General features: G+C 36.3%; 1 non-coding gene across 1 annotated transcript; it reads left to right on the forward strand.

The window, feature by feature from the left end:
- Window positions 1-5300: 5300 nt before the first annotated feature.
- LOC122097264 lies at window positions 5301-5406 on the forward strand. The gene has a single exon (XR_006145506.1). It is a non-coding gene; the product is annotated as a U6 spliceosomal RNA (small nuclear RNA).
- Window positions 5407-13756: the final 8350 nt, after the last annotated feature.

The following is a 13756-nucleotide window of genomic DNA, read 5'->3' on the forward strand; positions in this document are numbered from 1 at the left end:
TTAAAATCCCCAACAATTAATGTCTTTGGATCTATATGGGATTTGAGGGAAAGTAGTGTTTCTTTGATAAATTTGGGTGCTCCATTGTTTGGTGAATAGATATTTAGAATTGTAATATCCTCCTGAAGGAGAGATCCTTTAATTAGTATGTAGTGACCTTCTTTATCTCTTTTCACGAATTTTAATTTGAAGTCTATTTTATCTGATATTAGGATTGCAACTCCCGCCTGTTTATGCGGTCCGTTTGCTTGGTAGATTTTGTTCCAGCCTTTAACATTGAAAATGTGTTTGTTTTTACGGGCAAGATGTGACTCCTGCAGGCAGCAGATAGAAGGGTCTTGTTTTTTAATCCAACTAGGCAGTCTATGTCGCTTAATTGCAGAGTTCAGTCCGTTAACATTAAGAGATAGGACTGAGAGGTATTTGGGAGTTCCTGCCATGTTATCTACCTTCTTGGGGGCTGCGAAAACTGGGTTCTTCCTATGGTTCTTGGATTCTCAGTTTGGGTGCAGTTTCTTGGCCTTTATTGCGGTCTTGTTGGTTTTCTATGTGTAGGACATCTTTAAGAATCTTTTGTAGAGCTGGTTTGGTGGAGATGTATTGTTTCAAATTTTCTTTGCTATGGAAGGTTTTTATTTGGCCTTCGGTTATGAAGGAGAGTTTAGCTGGGTACAGTATTCTTGGTTGATAGTTGTTTGTTTTTAGGGCATGGCATACATCGTTCCAGGCTCTTCTTGCTTTGATTGTCTCTGCTGAGAAATCTGAGGTGATTCTAATTGGTTTCCCTTTATAAGTGATTACCCTTTTCTCTCTGACAGTTTTAAGGATCTTTTCCTTGTTCTGAGTTGATCCTGTGTGGATTATAATGTGGCGGTGGGATGTCCTATTCTGGTCTGGTCTATTTGGGGTTCTAAAGGCTTCTTGTATCTGGACAGGCCTATCTTTTTGCATGTTTGGGAAGTTCTCTGCTAGGATCCTGTTAAACAAATTTCCTAGACCATTAACTTCTGTTTCTAGGTGCTCCTCTACACCCATTATCCTTAGATTAGGCCTTCTGATGGTGTCTTCCAGGTGTTGGATAGATCTATCATATTTCTTGGACTTGTCTTGGATGGTTGTATGTTCTTTCTCTATAATATCTAGGCTGTCTTCAATCCCTGAGATTCGATCTTCTGCATGGTCTAACCTGCTGTCAAGACTCTCTACTTTGTTTTTTATCTCTTTTCCTTCTAGTTGGTCAGCTTTGATGGCTTCAAGTTCTTTGTTGAAGCTCTGTTTTAGGTCTTGTATGAATTTCTTTACTTCCTTAATTTGGTGTTCAGTGTTTGTCCTCAAATCACTTAGTTGATTGGTTATGGTTTCTTTGGGCTCCCATTCCTTCTGTTGGGTTCCATACAGCATTCCCTTTGTGGTCTCCCAGACTTCCTTCAGCTCTTTGTTAATGGATTCCATGAATGCCTTTAGTGATCTTTGTGTGTTCTCTACCTGGTCTCTCAATTCCTGTATTACTCTTTGATTAGCTTCCTCCCGTTCGTGGGATTCCTGCAGATCTCTTTGAGTGTTCTCAGCCTGCTCACGCCATTCCTCCCTTTCTCTTTGAGTATTCTCAAGTTGTTCACGCAAATCCTGTATCAGTTTTTGAGTAGCTTCCTCACGCTTATGATATTCCTGTATAAACTTCTGGGATGCCTCCTCTCTCTCCCTTTCACGCTCATACAGAGTCCTTTGTACATTGTCAAACTTTTCATTTATCATGTTTGCCAGCAGTGTTTGTAGAGCTGTTTGGGAACTCTCCTCTGGATTATTCATTATCTGTTCTAGCCCCTGATTATCAAGATTGGGAATTGAGATACCCGAATTTGCCATTTTTCTTGTGTTTTTCCGGCTTACTCTGCCCATTTGAGATGAAGATAGCACCAGTTTTGTCCTAGAACACTATCTTAAGGCAACCATCAACCAAAGTTTGCATTTGTACAGTCAATAGTCTACAGATACAATCTAGTTCAACAGATACATCTATTCGACATCAAACAACTATATGTTAAAGGACTTCGAACCGCAGAGAAGAATTTGGAAAACCAGAAATTATTAGGGTTAGGGAGAGATGTGGGTAAAAAATAGGAATAGATTGGTGTGGGGAGGCACAGGGAGAGTTAACTATGTCCTAATCACAGTGCAGGAAATAGGTTGGGTAGGATGCAAGTAGAGAGAGAGAGAGAAAGAAGAAAGGGAAAGGGGAATGAAAAGAGACCAGAAAAAAAAATAGAAACGTAAAAATTAATGTTATTTTAGAGATTAAAAGACCATCTATTTATAGAGGAATATGACTATGTTGAGAGAAAGGGAGGGACATAGAGGAGATGTGGAAAACTTTAAAACAATGCTTAAAATATTATATAGGTATAAAGAGGTAGTACTGCTATTAATGAATTTAAGTCTCAGAGGTTTTGAATTGAGTAATAAGTTTGTGGGTTAAGTGTGTACACAATGGGGGGTAGGGTCTACTGGTTAACTACGGGTTTATCTGAGGATGTGCAGGACAAGAGTTAAGTCACATAAAGAAGAACAAAGAGGAAAAGATGGAAAGGATAGGAAAGTGAGAAGAAAAGATCAGAAGTTCAGTAGAGCTAGACAAAAAACAAAAAGATAATTAAGAATGAAAGAAAAAGAGAAAGAAGACAAGAAAAGAAAGGAAAACACACATTCATGTATTCCTAAAATAAAAATTATAAGAGGAGAAAAGAAAAAAAAAAAGTTAATGGAAAACAATTATTTTTTCAGAAGAGGCAAAAATTAAAGATTAATAAAAGTTTTAGAAAAGCAAAAAAAATTTTTTATATATATAAGGTAACAAAAAACGAAGAAAAAAAAACAAAACAAAAAAAAAGAAAAAAAGAAAAGAAGAAGAAAAAAAAAAAAAAAAGGTCTTTGATTTTTTTTGGGGGGGGGGGAGGGGTGGGAAGAGTCCTGTATCTCCCTTTTGTCTGTAACCAGAGTGTGGTTGGAGTCTCTGGTCAGCTTGAGGTCCTGTGGCTTGATTGGTTTCTTAAGTCAGTTTGTTGGAACAGGCAGAAAAATGCTCTGCTTTACCCAAGATTTTGAGATTTCCCCTCCCAGGTTAGTTTACTGGGAGGGTGATCTGCTTTGAGAATCACAAAAGAGGGGGATGCAGTGATGAGGCTAGGTTCTGGGTAGAGTTGAGGCCTTTCAACAAACAGTAGCTTTTCCCTGGGGCTATTTTGTGAAAAAAACTCACAGCACCCAGCCTGGAGCCATTCTCAGGGTTTCTGTTTTTCAATTGATTGTGGTGGCTGCTAGAGGGAGGGGCAGCCTCTGGCTCTGGTTACCCGGTGAGGAGAGCCACTCCAATGGCTGGCGCCTGAGCTGGGTGACTTTTCCCTGGATGGAACTGAGTCTGTGAGGTCACTTCGCCGTTAAGTTCTTGTGACCTGCTAAATGACTCGTTTTATTCCAAGGCCTGAGCTGGAGCTAGCCGCTCCTCCGAGCTTTGTCGGTATCCAAGATGGAGATCACCGGTGCTGGGGGGGGGAGGGGTGGCCTTCCCTCCTCTGCTCCCTGAGAAGGAGTGAGGAAGTGGGGCTACTCACGCCGATTCTTGGATCCTGGGTCGTCTCTGGTCTGCAAAGTGCAGGATGAAGTTGTCCGCTCCTTGTCGGTTCTTGCTGGTGTTGAGTAGAATCCGCTCGCCCGCTGCGTCTGGCTCCTTCGTCCCGGACTCTCTGTGTGAGCGCTCAGGTATGGCCGCGGCTGCGGTCGCCGCTGCGACCCTGCCGCCGCAGCAGCAGCTGCTGGCAGACGCTCAGATGTGTCTGCTTGGCTTCCCCTCTCTTGGCTAACTCTCTGTCCTGTGATGGCACACTTGGTGTGATTCTCTGGCTTGGGACTGTTCACTGGAACTCTGAAACTGTTTTCTATGCAAGAGCTTGTTCAGATTCCAGCTTCTCCTCCGCCATCTTCCCGGAACTACCGACGTTCAGATGCTTTTTTAAATCACAGTTTCTCAGCTGCTGGGAAGGTGGCTCAGTGGTAGATTGTTTGACTTGCATGCATGAGGTCTGAATGTCATTCCTCAGCACGACATAAGCAGAAAAAGATGAAAGTGGTGCTGTGGCTCAAGTGGTAACACTAGCCGTGAGCAGAAGAGCTGAGGTACAGTACCCAAGACCCAGAGTTCAAGCCCCACAACCAACAAAACCAAAGCAAAAAAAAACAAAACAAAACACATTTTCTCAATTTTGTGGCCTCAATTCTGTAATACTACTACTTCAGCCTAGGGTTAAGATTTTAGGTGTGGACATTTATCAACACTCCTGATTCAGACTCTACTTGATAAAATATTTAATCAATATTTTGGTTTTAGTTTTGCTCTTTGTAAATTCACATGCACGTATGAAAAATGTTGTGGCTATCCCAATAATATTCTCAAAGTTCCTCTTAATCACGACTCACAAAAAGTTGTATTATATTACAACAAGGAAAAAATGCTATAAATAAAGAAAAAAATAATTAAATATTAATGTTTACTAAAAATAAAAAGCAAAACAATTACCAGGGTTTTCAGTATTTGAAGTGTACATAGTAGATTTTACTATTTTTCTCGTATTCCTGTACATTTAAAACTGGATAATGCTATGAGTCGCCTTTAAATTTACCCAATAAGATGACTATTTATAGTTCATCTCATCACTTGTATGTGGCTTATATCATTATTTGTTCATCACTAACATATAACATAAGGGAGCCCAAAAGATTTAACAGAAACTGTGTATTTTAAATCTTAACTCTTCACTCTGCTTCTTTAAACAGTCTTTGCTACTTCTCATTAGTAAAGTTTCTATAAACTCTGAAATGTACATACTTACTAGTACTTGCTACTAGAAATATTATATACTTTATTGAAAAATTTTATGACATGCCAAACAGTCTTAATTTTGTCATATATAAGCAAATCCCAAAATTAAACATATTTAAAACATTAAAAGTTTTAACAAACCTTAACATTTGCTGCAATGATCACTATGACAGGTGCCTTGTGTAGAATAATTGAATTCCTCCTCCTACACATCTCATGAACAACAAATACCTGGAATTATTTTGTTTTTGGAATGTCAATATTGAATTTATTCTTAAATGTGTGCTTATGTAAGAAATAAATGGTTCTAAAATTTCACAATTCTTTTGAACTTACTTTTTGTTGAATTGTCTAGTTTAAGAAAATCAATTACAATTTACATATATATATATATATATATATATATATATATATATATAAATGTTCTGTGCTCAATTTGGCTGCACATACACTAAAATTGAAACATACAGAGAAGATTAACATGGTCCCTGCACAAGGGTCACGTGGAAATTAGTGAATCGTTCCATATTTTTACAACAACAGATGCTGGAAGGGATGTGGCCAGAAGGGAAGCCACCTGCATTCTTGGTGGGAGTGTAAACTTGTTCATCCACTTTGGAAAGCAGTTTGGAGGTTCCTCAAAAGACTCCACATAGAGCTCCCCTATTACACAGCAATTCCACTTTTGGGCATTCCCCTAAATGATCACAAACAAGTCCATACTAAAACTACCACCACAACAATGTTCATTGTAGCATTATTTGCCATAGCTAAGATATGAAACCAACCCCGATGTCCCTCAGTAGAAGAATGATCAAGAAAACATTCTCTGTGTGTGTGTGTGTGTGTTTGTGTGTTTGTGAATGTACACTTACACAACCACTTTGGAAAGCAGTCTGGTGAGTCTTCAGAAAGCAAAATATTGACCTTCCTTATGGCCCACTCATACCACTTCTAGGCATCTATCCTGACCAACAGGTACCAATATTCAAGGACACATGCACCTCCATGTTTATTGCAGCACTGTTCACAATAGCCAGGATATGAAAACAACCCATATGTCCCACCAGAGATGAATAGATCAAAAAACTGTGGTAACTATACACAATGGAATATTTTCCAGCCATTAGAAAGGACAAAATAATGGCATTAACAGGGAAATCAATCAAGCTACAGGAAATCATGTTGAGAGAGGTAAGCCAAAAGCAAATAGATGAACGGCACACAGTCTCCATGATAAGTGGATGTTAAATCCAAAATGTAAGGTGATATGACAAAATTAACAACACTTAAGAAATCAAGAACTTCCACTCATCTGGTAGAATCACTACTAAATAACTCCATTCTGCTGATCATATGTGCACACTGAAGGGAAACCAGGAGGATGACACAGGACTAGAGGGAATCAGGGAAAAACATACAACAGTGGGATCCATCAGCTGCACTGGACATTGACCAAAATGAACTAAGCAACTCCATGTCACTGAAGGGAGGGAGGGAACAAGTGGGAAAGTGGGAACAGCTGACGCTATACAAAACAAAAAATATATACATATTTCAAAACAAAAGAAGTATACATATAGAAGAAATAACTCTATTGTAAAGCCCATAGAACTCATAAATGTTGTAGACCATAATAGACAATTTGCTCCATCAAAGATAGAATGTGTTTGTGACTTTAACTAAGAATCACTATCCCACAATATTGTGAAATTTGGGAACTTATGTAACCACTTAATTACAGTAAAAACATTTGAAAAAATGATGAAGGTGGAAAACTAAGTTGCTCTAAAAAACAAAAAAGGAAAATGTTCTGTGTGTATATGTGTGTACACACACACACTCACACATATACTATATATATATATAACACATATACTATATATATATATGTATATACATATATACATATATATGTCTGTATATTAATTCTATGCCTCCATCTGAGGGGAATGACATCGCCCAATTTGTTAGGAAATGGAAAGTCTTGGAAAAAATTATATTAACTGATGTAAGCCAAGTCCAAAGAAACATAGGTCCCATGGTATCCCTTATTTGCAATAACTAGTATATGTCTGGGATAAGCAGAAAAGTTGAAAAGCTATGTGTATATGACTAGATAAGTTGATGTTAAGTTAAATGACCCCCAAGATAGAGACACAAGTGTTTTTTTTTTCTTTCTTGCTGTTGTTGCTCACATATTTATAATGTACGACGTGATTTTTTTGTTTTTTTATATGCTCCTCCCCAACAGTATAACCCCTGTTTTCACTTTATTTGATGTTAGTGCACCTGCATATTGTATATACACTTCTCTAATTTGGGGAGGGGAAGGGAAAAAAAAAACATGCTTAAATAGGAATGCAGTTTGACTCATTGTATAACAATAGATTCACAAGACATTATTTTGAAAAACGAACTTTACAGTTTAGGCTGGGGACATTTGGTGGGGCTTGGGGGTGTGAGGAGTGTACTTATGGAGGTGGAAGGGAAGAAATGTGGGGAAAAAACAAAGGAGGAGGTAACAATGCTTGACAGGAAATGTACTTATTACTTTGCTCATGTTACTGTAACTCCCCTGTACAGTATTTTTACAAAAAAATGTTTTGAGATGGAAGAGTTTATTTTGCCTATTTTACCCATATAATATCATTAACAAAGAAATTAATGCAAAACACTGATATGAAGATATTTCGAAAAAGTGAGTGTGTGTGCATTCCTGCGTGTTGGCATGCACAGAGTTTGAAATCAGGGCTTCAAGGTCTCACTATATCTTGCTCTCTAGATTGGTGAGCTACTATATAAGCTACATCTCCATTCCTGGCCCTTTGCTAGTTCATTAAAATTTTTGCAAAATAATCTCATGAATTTATTTGCCCTGATTGGCTTCCAAATGTTATCCACAGATGTTAGGCTCTTGAGTAGGTATCTTGAGTAGTTAGGATTACAGGTGTGACAAACCAGCACAAGGCTTTCAGAATAATTTTAAAAGTAGAAGAAAATTTACTGCACAGAGTCCTGTTTTATCAACTCCTAGTTTTAAAGAATTTTGGAGTGATTATATGTGAATTTTTTCATTCTTGACTTCTTAAATCACAGTATGTGATGATATTTAAAAGATTTAGTGCTTTGTAAAAATGATACTGGAACTATGGGATAGAAGAAATTTGCCTAACTTTGGACCATAATTTATAAGCTTAGTTCTGTGCATAATAACCCAATGTCACCAACACAGTCTGTGTTGAAGACAAAATGAACAGAAAACAATCACCATGGGCAATAATTGCTATGCTATTATTTCTTGATCAATATGAATAGTGAATTGAGAGTATCAGAGAATGGAGAGAATTTATTTACCTTTTGTGTATTGCTGAAAGACTTTTGGAAATTTGACTCATTTCCATCCTCACTGTGTGTCTTGGGCCATGCTCTTAGTGCCTTTAATTACAATTTTTCCCAACACTAAAATGATAATAACATTAGTATTATAGCAAATGTTATCTTAAGAATTAAGGGTCCTTAGAATGATGAACTCTTTTCTCATTCTTGTAGAGGCATTATCAGATGAGAAGAAATGTATTTTTTGTTTGCTTACTTCCATTTATTCTTCAGTTTGAAATCTGAACTACTTAAGACTGAAAGAAACCAAAATTAGACACTCAGGCTTTGGAAAGAACAAACAATATAAAATAAATAAAATACATATAGCTATGTAAAAGGTCTAACTAAGTTGTTATATAGTCTCAAGCATAAACAGATAATGATTTAAGCAATATCATGTTATTGAAAATTGAAAAATGTTAGGAGTTGCTTAATTTTTTCCTTTTTACTACCTTGAATTAATTATTTTTGTATAGAGAGATTAAATGAGATTAACAAGAAACTTCATTAAAAATGGACAAAAGTTTGAATAGACATGTTCTCCATAAACCCCTCTATATCACCAGTGGGTTTACACAGTTGTGTTTAATATAACTTCTGTGCTGGCTTAATGCTTTGTGATCAAAAGTCATTAGAGAAATGTAATTCAAAATTAGTATGATACTACTTTATAACTATTATAACTCTCATCAAAAAAAATCAAAGGAACCAGGTGTGGTGGTAAAGGTTTGTAATTCCAAGCATTTAGGAGACTGGATTTCAGTCTTAAGCCAGTCTGGGGTACTGAAGAGAGTAAAAATTTGCCCTTTATTACCTTTTAAATAAAAGGTAATAATGTTGGTGAGAGTGTGAGGAAAAGGAAATTTTCTACACTCTTGGTCAAAATACAGTTTAGTATTCTCCTTGTAGAAAGTAGTATGAAGTTTTCTAAAGAAAGCATAGTTGAAATAACATCTGACCCACCAAACATGTGATTATTTCTTTCTGGGTAACTCGTAAATATATCTGTAGTTCATTGTTATTCACATTATTCACAACAACAGCCAAGATATAAATCGAAGTTCAGTGTTCAATGCACAATCAGCAAACCAATAGAGATAAAATAGAAAACTAAACAATTAAGATGAAGAGATGACTTGGACCAAGAATAACAAATGACACAATTAGGAAACAAATAACAAGCTGCTGGGCTGGGAAGGTGGCTCAATGGTAGAGTGCTTGCCTTGCATGCCTGAGGCCCTGGGTTCGATTCCTCAGCACCACATGAGCAAAAAGAAAAAAGCCAGAAGTGGCGTTGTGTCTCAAGTGGTAGAGCACTAGCCTTGAGCTGAAATGCTGAGGCACAGCGCCCAGGCCCAGAGTTCAGGCCCAGAGTTCAGGCCCAGAGTTCAGGCCCCACGATCAGACCCAAAAAATAAAATAAAAAAATAACAAGCTGCTAAGTTTAAAAATGATCACCCTTAATTCTATTGACTTGTTACATCACAATTTATTAGAAGTATAATTCAAATCACAGCTTAATAGTATGTCATTTTAATAATAGTTTACTTATTATTGATTTCTTAATATTGAATGTTTAATGTAAAATTTTAGTTTCCGCAGCTATAGAAAAGAAGAAAGTGAAAATAATTTTAATAATATATTTAATGAATTGTAAAATTTAGAAGCATTAGAATTTAAACAAATAACATATTATTATTGCTTCATTTCTGTGAGTTAATGTAATAATTCAAAGTGTATTCTACACTTAGCACTCATCTTAACATCAAATAATAAATTACTGCACATGACAATTGGTATTAGTTGGAAAGGTTCATCACTGTGGTAAAATTCTCACCACGTAGTACACGAGGGTACGACCCCTCTCATATAGCTTAAATTGTGGAAATTTGATTTCTACATGCATGTTAAATTCTTCTCTAGGTGACATCTATAAAATTATTTACAATTATATACACTAGGACTATTTCATATAATACTTAAAAGTCAAATTCATTAATCAAATTTTTAATATTTCATACCAAATAAATATTTACAGAGAGATTGAATTTTTGAGTAGATGATGGTTTATGTGTGCCAGATTATACATATTAAGGCTTATTTTATATTCATGACATTGTTTCTAGAGTTGGATTTATTTGTCCATTACGGGTTAATTGTATTATATTGGATCTATGAAAGTAAACTGAATGTAATTCCATTAATCCTTTGTCTAATCCCAATATATATTATCCATGTGTTTAAAGTAATGAAAATAACAAGAGATAAAAGCAAGGTAAATCAGTCTGTAGTAGACAAGTATTTACACCGTTATTTTGAAAGTTGGTCCTGTTTTACACTACAGAATATTCTTGGGAATATGTCCTCCAGGCTGGCCACAACTGAAGAATATGGTTTGATCTATCATAAGAGAAGGAAGGAAAGGGAACCTTCCTTCCAAAAGTCTGATTCCAGGAATGTGATCTGCTTTATGATGCCTACTTGGAAATGAACATTTTTCGGAGTCAACCTTGAAAAGCCATCTTGATAGACGACTTCTGTAAGTGGTTACAAAGCATTATTGATGGCTTTGCAAGGATGCCTGATTGCTTCATTTTGAGACAATTAACAGGAATTGAGTCAGTTGTTCTTTGTATCTCTAGGAGAAAAACCCATTGACTCTAGGCCAGGGGATCACAGGGGCCTAGAGAAACTACTACCTTGAATAGTAATCCTAGATATCTAAAACAACACACACACACACACACACACACACACACACACACACACACACACACACACTCCAGTAAGCACAGCCAGGCAGGGTTGCTATCACAGCCTACATGAAGTCAGGCAAAAAACAGAAGCTGAGAGTCATTTAGCTGATAACTAATATATTTTTTATGTGGTAGACTCAAATGAGACTCCAAAGACAAGATCAGAAAGACTGATCAGAGAGACTAAAATTGGTCTCACAAAGATTGGAATGTAGAATTCCTTGTAGAACAAATAAATCATAGAAAGCTTGTGCATGTAAGAACAAGACAGAAGACCAAATTCCACAAATGCACATTTTCTTAGAAGTCAGCTTAATCAATTATCAGTGCAAATCTTTGAATTCTTCAATATTTGACACATGTGGGAGAAGGTTGAAAAGAAAGAAAATTTCATCACTGTATTAGGAAGTCCAATATCACATTAGGAAGTAATCAAGCACAGTTTTGAAATAAAAAGAGAAAACAATTATTCCAAATGAGGGTTTCATTTCTTTTGATGTAAAAATTCTTAAATTAAGTGCTAGCAATTATCATTCAATTGATCCAGTCCCTCAGCTGAGTTGATATTGACTGTAGTATTCCCACATGAAGGAAAAGAGAAAACTTACAAATGTCTGATGAAATGAGGTGAAGGTGAAGTGTTCTAATAGTAATATCTGAGGTTTAGACACTGGTGAAGAGGTAGATTTTCTTTTCTAAAAAGCCCCCATTTTTACATGGTGCCAGTTGCTCACAGCTGTAATCCTAGCTACTCAGGAAGCTAAGATCTGAGGACTACGGTTCAAAGCCAGCCTGGGCAAGAAAGACCCTGAGACCCTTGTTTCCATTTAACCATCAGAAAACCAGAAGTGGCACTGTTGCTCAATGGTAGAGCACTCAACTTGAGTTGAAGAGTTCAGGGACAGTGTCCAAGCCCAGACTTCAAGCCCCTAGAACAACAACAACAAAAAATCTCCCTTTTATGGACTACCTACATCTCTTCCTAAGATTCAACAAAGGAGCCATTTATCACCCACTACATTTAAGTCTTAATCTAGCTACTGCAAATAGATTGATTTGGTATCTTATATTAAACGGTTTATATTTGCTGAAACAAATACCAGGAGTGGTAACTTTTTCCAGTCCTTGAACTCTGGGACTGAGCCCTGAACAGGGTTATGCTGGTAGCTTTCATGTGAGCTTGTTTGTTATTTATTGGATTACTGCCCATGAGGGGAATTACTGGGTCTTAAGGGAGATCTATATTTACTCTTTTCAGGAAACTCCTTACTGCATTCCACAGTGGTTGAACATGTTTAATTTCTCACCAACAGTGTAATAGAGTTCCCAATTGGCTACATCCATGCCAGCATTTGCTATTGTTAGTTTTCTTAGTAATGGCCATTCTAATGGACAAGGTAGAATCTGTCTTTTACTTATAGATTTGTATGCATCTTCATGCTACAATAAATGAATGAATCCATGAAAACTATATTGCTCTGAGTCTGCATTCCTTTCTCTTTTCTCTTAATATAATTTTCCCAAACCTTTCATTTTCCTTACCACTGGTGAAAAGTCATCTTTCTGATGGGTGAATATAATTCCATTGTGTGTGTGTGTGTGTGTGTGTGTGTGTTTATATGTGAAAGATGACTATAGGCCAATGAATTCATTTCTAATCATGCTGTTTCATCTGTAATTTTGCAATTCCATATTATAGTTGCATTGCTTTCTCTTCTACATTGAAGAATATTGTTGGGATTTTGATGAGTATTGCATTGCCAATTGTTTAGGGGAAGTATTGCAGTTTTCAAAATGTTAATTATTCCAACCAGGAACATTGAAAGACTTTCTATTTCCTTGAATCTCCTTCAATTTCCCTTTTTATATTTTTAAAGTTTTCACATATAGGTCCTTCACAATTTTAGTTAAATTAATTAATTCCTAGTTTTGTTGTTGTTGTTTGTTTTGTTTAGATTTGATTTGATTTTGAGGCTAGTACATATAAGGTTGTTTTTGGATTTCTGCGTGGATCTTCCCATTTTTGGTAACAGAAAAACTACTGATTCTTGTGGTTGTTATATCCTGCTACATTGCTGAATGTTAGCATCACCTTTACTAATTTTAGGGAGGAATCTACAGGGTCCTTTAAATACAGGGTCATTTCATCTGTAAAAAAGGATAATTTTACTTCTACCCTATTTTGATCTGCTTTATGTTTTTCTCTTGTCTATTGCTCTTGCAAGAAAGTCCACTACCATATTGAAGAGTAGTAGAGCGTGGACATCCTTTTCTCATTCCTCATGTTAATGTCTTCATGCTTCCACACTTAGGTAAATGCTAATTATCTCTGTCATGTACATACTCAGTGTAATATTGAGGAATGTTCCATGCATTCCTAGGTTCTTAGACCTTTTAATCATAATGGGGTATTGGAGCTTGTTAAAAGCTATTTCTACATCCCTATTGATGATCATGTGTTTCTTGTCCAGGTTCTGCTGATGGTTTGTATTATGTTTATTGACAAGAATATTGAATCAAATTGTATCCAAAATGAATACTATTTGATCATACCATATGATTATTTTGTTAGTTGCTGAAATTGGTTAGTGAGAATTTTATTAAGAAGTTCTGCATTAATGCTTATCACAGAGTTTGGTTCATAGTTCTCTTTCTTTGGTGAGTCCCTATGTGATTTGAGGAGGAGTCTATTTCTAGCTTCATAAAATGTGTTTGATAATGTGTCTCTCATAGATACTAGATGGAT

Source organism: Dipodomys spectabilis, unplaced genomic scaffold (assembly GCF_019054845.1).
Source record: "Dipodomys spectabilis isolate Male_0828 unplaced genomic scaffold, ASM1905484v1 ptg000420l, whole genome shotgun sequence".
In the NCBI taxonomy this organism is placed as follows: Eukaryota; Metazoa; Chordata; class Mammalia; order Rodentia; family Heteromyidae; genus Dipodomys; species Dipodomys spectabilis.